The sequence below is a fragment of the Pezoporus flaviventris genome, unplaced genomic scaffold (genome assembly GCF_033815535.1).
Source record: "Pezoporus flaviventris isolate CSIRO_AGI_PZ_B2104156 unplaced genomic scaffold, CSIRO_AGI_Pfla_v1 ptg000066l, whole genome shotgun sequence".
NCBI classification, from domain to species: domain Eukaryota; kingdom Metazoa; phylum Chordata; class Aves; order Psittaciformes; family Psittacidae; genus Pezoporus; species Pezoporus flaviventris.
This window is the reverse complement of record NW_026892614.1, coordinates 15,337,808-15,345,952: the sequence shown is the minus strand read 5'-3', so window position 1 is coordinate 15,345,952 and position 8,145 is coordinate 15,337,808. Positions and strand designations below refer to the sequence as shown.

General features: G+C 36.5%; 1 pseudogene; it reads left to right on the top strand.

Moving 5' to 3' along the window:
* The first annotated feature begins 283 nt into the window (after positions 1–283).
* LOC133278511 (sulfotransferase 6B1-like) lies at positions 284–6,885 on the top strand (annotated as a pseudogene).
* Positions 6,886–8,145: the final 1,260 nt, after the last annotated feature.

The following is an 8,145-nucleotide window of genomic DNA, read 5'->3' as shown; positions in this document are numbered from 1 at the left end:
GCAAAAGATTTCTATGGGCTGAACAAAACTGATGTCAAGATGTAGGGCTAGTTCACCCTGTGAGCACTGCAGTACACCTCAGGTACCAGGCATGAATCTGTCCGGGTGAGTAAATGGCAAAAGTATACAGGTATGCAACTGCTGGTCCTCCTGCTCCTCCTGCGCAATGAACAGTTTTTCTCTCAGTTCCAATACATTTGATTCCATTTTGCTGAGAATGATCAGTGGTATAACAAAAAAAAAAAGAAATCCCAGCAGACTGAGCACTGGAAAGAGCACAATTCCATAAGGAATGTGGTTGTGCTATTTAAACCCCAGCCTGCAGTTCACAATGCTCTATTTTGAAATATTTTGCTTATAAACTCTGTGTTGTAATTACAGATTTTTTTTTTTTGGCATCTTTTGAAGTTAGTTAAGCCCTATAAACTAGAATGAAATCACATTTTCTTGTTTTATCTTATTTGTTTATATTCAACTTCTGTTAATTTCAAACTGTTCAAATGAACTAAGGTCTTTGACTGGAGTTGCGTATTTCTTTATAGTTTCAGAAAGAGCAGTAAATTATTGCTCACAGAGTCAAAAACCCAAACAATCAACTCCTTATTAAAAGGTAATCTCTGTCTCTTTTTCTGCGTAGTACTTCACACTGTGAGGATGCCTGTGTGCGTGACAGAGATTGAAGAATGGAGAAGTCCAGGAAAACATTTGCTGATATCATAAATGAGGCAATGGTGGCTGCTAACACAATGGATCGTGACAAACTGCTTTTTTCTTACAAGGGGATTCTCTACCCTGCTACTTTTTGCAGTGCTGAAGTATTCAGAGCCATGGACTTCCTTGAAGCCAGAAGCGATGATATAATTTTGGCAGGATACCCTAAATCTGGTGAATATAGGTTGCTTTCTTCATAAATAAAGTTATGTAATGACAAATAAGTAGGTTTGTACTAAATATATAAAATACATATTATATGGTATATAATAGTATATATTATACTAGATAGCATCATTTAGAAATTTCACAAAATTTTGTAGAACTAATTTTGTTCTCAAAAAGCACAACAAAATTAGTTACGAAGATTTTATATATGGAATTGTTCAAATGACTAAGACATTTGATTTGTTTTTCTATAGCATGTAAAAGCTTTTGTTATCTTTACCTTTTATAGTTATCAGTTAAATGCACAAATTAGAGAGAATTAAAATACAGTTCTCATACCAGAAGTAACTAGATCTCCTGATATTGCAGGAACTCTAACATTTATATTTGTAACGCTAATAGCTTTATATTTTTGTACAAAATGGAGCTTTTGGTACCTTCACATGCTGTGCTGTATATTCCTTAGTTTTGCTTGTTTGTTTATTTCTTTGTTTTAGTTTTATAGAGGTCAAGAATATCTAAATTTTTTTAAACATTTCAAGTGATCACACTGATCTTTGGCTATTGGAAAATCAAGAGGAGATCTTTGCTAGGGTTGCAAGTTTACTGTACATCTTTGCTCCTTCTTCCTGAAAGCACCCTGTATCAGCCCACATCAGAGCTACAGGTTTGGATTAGATTGTTTCATACCCATTTTAATGTAGCTGTTTCTCTCCTCCATCAATTGGGTTCACGCTGTCTTCCAGTCACAGTTGACAGGATTGTAAGATTTTTGCTTATCTTTTTTTTTTTTTTAAGAAATGTTATGTAACAGAACACAGTTGTTGAGACTGTAGTGAAAAGATGTAGGAACCCGTGTCTAAAAGTCAGGAAATAATAAATTAAAGATGTTTTGAATAAAAATATAGTAAATGTGTATAGGAAATGTCACTTTAGAGAATTTTTATTAATTGGTAAAGAAAATGAGCACATACAGCATGATATTCAGATCTGGTTCTGCTCTTATGTTCAAGTTCAGTTACCCACCACTCATCCCAAAATAATCCTATGCAGCATGCCAGAAAACATATATACTATACTAGGTATTGAGGTACAGGTTAGCCACTCCAAATCCCATTATATTTGTCACAATAAAAATGTATAACATTATTGCATGTTTTCCTATTTGAATCATAGGTGATTCTTCTCCTGTATTAGTTGATTTACAACATACAAGTTAATTTACAATACACAAGTTAACTTACAATATACTGAGCCATTTGAGTTGGAGAAATCTGCTCTTATAAATAATAAAGGTAAGAGACTGACAGGTGATTGTTCAGATAGTCAAATATGATTCTATCCCATGACAGGAGACCAAGCAACTCACCTGGTAGTACTATCTACTTCTTGGCTTTGCTGGCAAATCCATTTCTGTTTATTCTAAAGGTTTTACAAACAATTCTGTATTTTTCCCCTTTCAGGCACAAACTGGCTGGGTCAAGTCTTAAATGATCTGGTAGCCATATTTGAAAAGAAAGCGCAGAATAAAGAAAGCAGCGTGAATTATGAAGAAATGCAAGAATTCCCCTACCTTGAAATGGGAGGTACTGGGAAATACGAGGTGGGCACAGAATACATGTGTAAGTTGTCAAAATGTTGTGCTGCAAATACTGAATATATGTTGTGTGAAATAGTCCAATTTGATAAGAACTTTCCCACTTCTCTGTATGTGGCATCTGGTCAGGATGAATTTCATCTGCATTGCCATATGCTGAAGTGATAAATGGACACTTCAGAGGGCTTTAAAGGAGTACATACTCATTCGATACACAACAAATGCAGAAATTCAGTGATGTGGCTTGTTTAGTATTTGAGAAGAGTTTAATGAAATTTCAAGTATTAAAATAGTGGCTTTTGTCTCTTTTACAAATTCTTCTTCCTTACCCCTTCTCTCTGTCCTTGAGATCCTTCAGGTTTCACATACCACCAGTTAGAGCTTGAATCTTACCTTTAGATTTGATCCCTTGTCTAACAGAACACATTAAATTAATTATCACTGAAGAGAATTAGCAATGGTTAATCTTTTTCCAAGCACCTATTCTCAGGCGTTATTGAAAGTTAGAGCTACTCGGAGCAGTCTACTGAGATCCCAGGATAACACTCACAAAAAATAAGTACTTCTATCAACCAATAACTTGATACGTTCAACAAGACAATATTTTATCATAGGCTGATGAAACGAATACTTGTACTGAATTGTCCATTTTCTTCCTTCCAATTTTTAAAGTAGATGCAAATTTCCCTTTTGAAGAGTTATGGTTAATCATCTCCTTCCTGAAAAATTTCCCAGTTCTGTCTTCAGAAATAAAGCCAAGGTGAGCGTTGATTTTAAAATCTTGAAAGCAAACACTCCAACAGATTCTTTTTAAAGACAATTTAGTATTTTTCTGTAAAATCACTCTTATTCTTAAGTGTTTAGCCTGGTTTAATTTCTGCCATTCATCTCACTTAATCTCAGTTCATCCTTATTGACACATTTGTGTCAGTCTTCACAAGCGAGATGGTGGAACAAAGCAGTAAAATGTATTTTGACACAATTTCTTATGGGATGCATCTTTTGGTGTTGCCACAAGTGAAGGCTTCAGCGTGTCAAGAATTTGTATTTTTGTGATTTTTCCCCACTACCTAAAGGACGAATGATATTTGTATCGAGCAAAACATACATAGATTTTGCATAATTAATTTAATTAATCTGTAAAAGATATTTTAATAATGATGGGCAATCATCTTCACAAGGTACTGAAGCAAAGTAAAATTCTTCACTTTCTGAATTTAGAATGAAATTATTACTTTTGCAAGTAGTATACAAGATATTAGAAATTGCAATTATAAATTTATAAATTGTACATTATTCTTTTCTTCATATTATAGTCTGTTATGTCTTTCTCTACAAATAAAATATTTTATTTTATTCTAGATATTGTTGCTGATCCACAATTCAAAAGATGTAGCTACAGCTTTTTACCATTTTTCCAACGGCATGTCTCATCTTCCCTCTTAATGAGACCTGGGATGATTTCTTCATAGCTTTCATGACAAAGAAAAGTACAGTATATTATTCTGGCTGTGTCAATTATTCAGTGCTTTTACTTTGTCTAAAAACCTTGCACTTTGTAAATCAACATCAGGATTTTGGGTTTACAGTGCAAAAGCAGATTAAAGACAGAAAGTTAGATATTTGAACTGAAGTTTACAGTGCCTGTCTTATGCCTGCAGATAAATCCTTATCAAAACTTCACTTCCACAAACTGCTTCAACTTGCACAATTTGATGTTTTTTTTTTGGAAGAAGCAGTTCCTCCTTATCTCTATCTTGTATCTCCTTTACCCCTCCTCTCCAATATCCATCATCTTGTGCACCCACAGACATCTAAACACCTTGCCAAGCTGGACCAGACGAATGATTTGTTTTAAGTTTTTTGCATTAAGTAAGAAAGAAAATAATCCCACTTGTTTAAAATTGCATGAATTCTTCAGTCTGGCATGTCACATGCCCTCTTTCTGCCACATGAAGCAGAAGTTAAACAAGGTTTTAAACTGGATTAAAGGAGTCTACAAGATGGTTATAGCTCTTTAGTGGACTCACACTTGTATTAGAATACTAAGAAGTTTACCAAGACCTGTACATGTGTCAGAACAGCCTGGAGCAAAACCCCATTAATTCCCACAGAAGGGTGTAAACTCTGGTATAGACATTATTAATAATGACCATGGCTAAGTGATCAACTTAAGGAGTAAAAATTGGTTTATTTAATAAGGACTTTGTCTAATTTTCATTTATGCTTCATCTTAGGAATTTTTTGTTTTACTTAGTGCCCTGGGGATGCTACTTTGAGTACCTTTCCAAATGGAACAAATATGCTGATTATGAAAATGTTATAACTTATGAAGAGCTAAAAGAGATTAGGTTACCAATAGTTACAAGTATTTTATGCTTCAAAGGGTGTTTGCTCCTAAACCAACTAACCATTATATTCATGTAGTGTATTCAAACTGCTGTATGAAATAGATAGATTATTGCTTTAAGGGAAAGAAATGAAATTCAAACTTGAAAGTCTTTAAAAAATTTTGTTTGTGAAAATGATTCTTGTTTTCTCTGTAAATCACTGTGAATCAAAAGCACCAGTAATTTTCTGGGGGAGCTTTACATATTTAAGAGTGTAGATTTTGCTCAACTGTAAATCACACACAAACTTTTGTGATCTATAGGATGACAACCCACATCTCCTCTGAAATAATTATGGAGGAGAGAAACACTATGTACTACTCCAGTTCTACTGAATTCTATGAATATTCTATATATGTAGCCAGCAGAGAGATGTAGGGAAGTGCAAACAACTCAGAAAGCAGTGTAATTTGTTCGAATGTCATGTAGTACGTTACAGTCCTCTTTTCAGAATCTGGTCCTGGGCGTGAAAAACATACCTGCTTTCTTTGGGGTTTCCCTGACTGAGAAAGAGCTTCAGAGTGTGGTAGAGAGGAGCAGCTTCTAGTCAATGAAGAAGAACACACTGAAGACCCATTGGAAACCCGGTGATGTTTTCTTTTGCAAAGTTAGGAAGCTCCAAGAGGTCCAGAGGTAGAAATACCACGCTCACAGGAGCTTGGGCCACCCATCATTTGATTCTTTTTTGCACACATATTAGCATTACAGATGAATATCAAACAGGTTATCACTGTTATGCTTGAGAAACACTATTGAGGAAGAGGCCCAGCAAGATTCTGGCAGCAGGTAGCTTTCAGAGGCCCAAAAATGACTGTCAGGAAGGAGGAACTTTCTGTCATGTGTCTGAACTCCTCTCCATCTCTGTTCCAAGACCACTAATTCTTCAGCCATTAGACGCTTACCTGAGCAGGAAAAACTGAGTGAAACTCAGTCTGAGTAGCAGTATAACACTTTTTAGAAGAGTGTAGGATCTCCTGAAATCTCCTGAAAAGGCCACAACCAAGCCTCTGTTCATACTCACAGTTAAGAAGTGAGCCAAGCATGCAATAATCATGTATACAGAGAAGGGGAAACAAAAGAGAACTACTTCTGTGGTGTGATTTGGGAGACACTGATATGAGAGGGCCAATCTAGCTATCAGAATCTATTTCTGCATTTTACATTAAAGAAATCACTGAATAAAATCTCAACCTGCCAAGGGAGCAAAACTCCAGCTCTGCCTCCTGCCACATGATTCTTAATCAAGCCTTCATGATCTTCCACCTTGTCAGTCATAATTGACTGGAGTAGAGAGTTGCAGGGAGACAGGATTTTAGGCTGGTTTTTTTTGAACGGGGTCATCTGAAGAGAAGAACATTCTTTTGCATTATAGCAGTTTCACAGATCTGTAGCTCAACTGACATCACAAAATTATACTGGTGCAAAAATGAGTGAAGCTTTATCTTGACAAACTGATCAACTCCATTTAGTGTACAATGGAAAAAGAATGACAGGTCTGTAGAACAAAAAATAATACAATTTCTTAATACAGTTTCTTTGCCTCTTTGAAGGTGGTGTAAATGGAAGAATCTTTTCAGTGAAGATCAGAATAAGAAAATGGACAAAGCATTTGAAGGACATATAAAGGGAACTAAACTGGGAACAAAGTTAAAGTATGAAGTGTACTGCAAAGTCTGAAAATTAATGAAATGTGGCAAGAGCTTCCCAATGCACTCAGATCATCTGATTGCCATATACTAGAAAACTAGATAAAATGTTTCAAGCACCTTAGAATTACTGTAGTAGTCACATTGCAGCAGCCTTTACAGTGATAGTGATGAATAGTTGGCTTTTGTTTTAAAGGTGAGGTCTTTTGCTTACTTTGGCTACACTCATATGTTGAAGAAGATGACAACTAACTATATTCAAATAAACTTAACAGCCATATTTCAGTAGCTGTCACTCAAAAGGAAATGCTCCTTTTCTCTTTCTAGCCAAACCCAGTCTTTCTGGGTTACTTACAGTTATTTAATACTTAGAATTTTAAAAAAAAAGTTTCAAATCAGGCAATACCTTCACAGAAAAGGTCACTAGTTAAAATATGGCTTTGACAAAACCTTTATTAATGACAAAGGAGACCTTCCTCGTGACTTCAGCAAGAACTAGTGGGAGGAGAATGAAGGAGAAGAGGAATCAACCTTCTTAGGGACTTGAATGTCTCTGAACGCAAAATTTCAAGATGGATTTCAGAATATGTGCTGGTGTTAACATGAAAAATCCACTCGGAGGCACCGCTTTTATAGAACCGTAGAACAATGCAGGTTAGAAAGGACTTTGAATGATTATCTGATCCAACCTTCAACGGGAAAGGGGACTAGATGAGATTATTGCATTTTGAAAATCTCCCGTGATGATGACTTTACCACATTCCTGGGACAGAATTTATTTCTTATATCAAGATGAAACCTCTCCAGGTGCATGACATGTATCCACTGCTCTTTATCTACTCCATGTGGTTCCTCGTGAATAGAGAGCTTCTGTCTTCTTTGTAGATGCCTGTTAAGTATTAGAATACTCTAATGAGGCTTATCATCTTCATGGCCCTCCTGTGGACCCCCTCCAGACTGTCTGTGTTTTTCCTGAACTGTGGTTACCAGAACTGGTAAACAGTACTCCAAGTGTGACCTGAGAAGTGCAGAGTTATAGAATCATAGATCATTTGACATCATGAAGAAAAACAGTTAGCCTAGCACTGCCAAGTCTACCACTAAACCATGTCCCTAACCACTACACAGCTTTTTAATACCTCCAGGGATGATGCCACAACCACTTCCCTGGGCAGCCTGTGCTAGTGCTTGACAACCCTTCTGGTGAAGAAATGCTTCCTAATATACAATCTAGAACCCTTGGTGCAACTTGAGACCATTTCCTCTTGTCTTATTGCTTGTTGCATGGAAGAAGAGACAGACACCCACTCTGTGACAACCTCCTTTCAGGTAGTTGTAGAGAGTGATAAGGTTTCTCCAGAGCATCTGTTTTTCCAGGCTAAACAAGCTCAGTTCCCTCAGTTGCTCCTTGTAAGATTTGTGCTCCAGGCCCTTCACCAGCTTTGTTGTCCTTCTCTGGACCCACTCCAGCACCTCAATGTCTTTCCTATAGTGACAAGCCCAAAAACGAAACACAGTATTCAAGGTGCAGTGTTACCAGTTCCAAGTACAGGGGGATGATCACTTACCTTGTCCTTCTGGCCACATTATATATGATACAAGCCAGATGCTCTTGGCCTTCTTGGCCACCTCG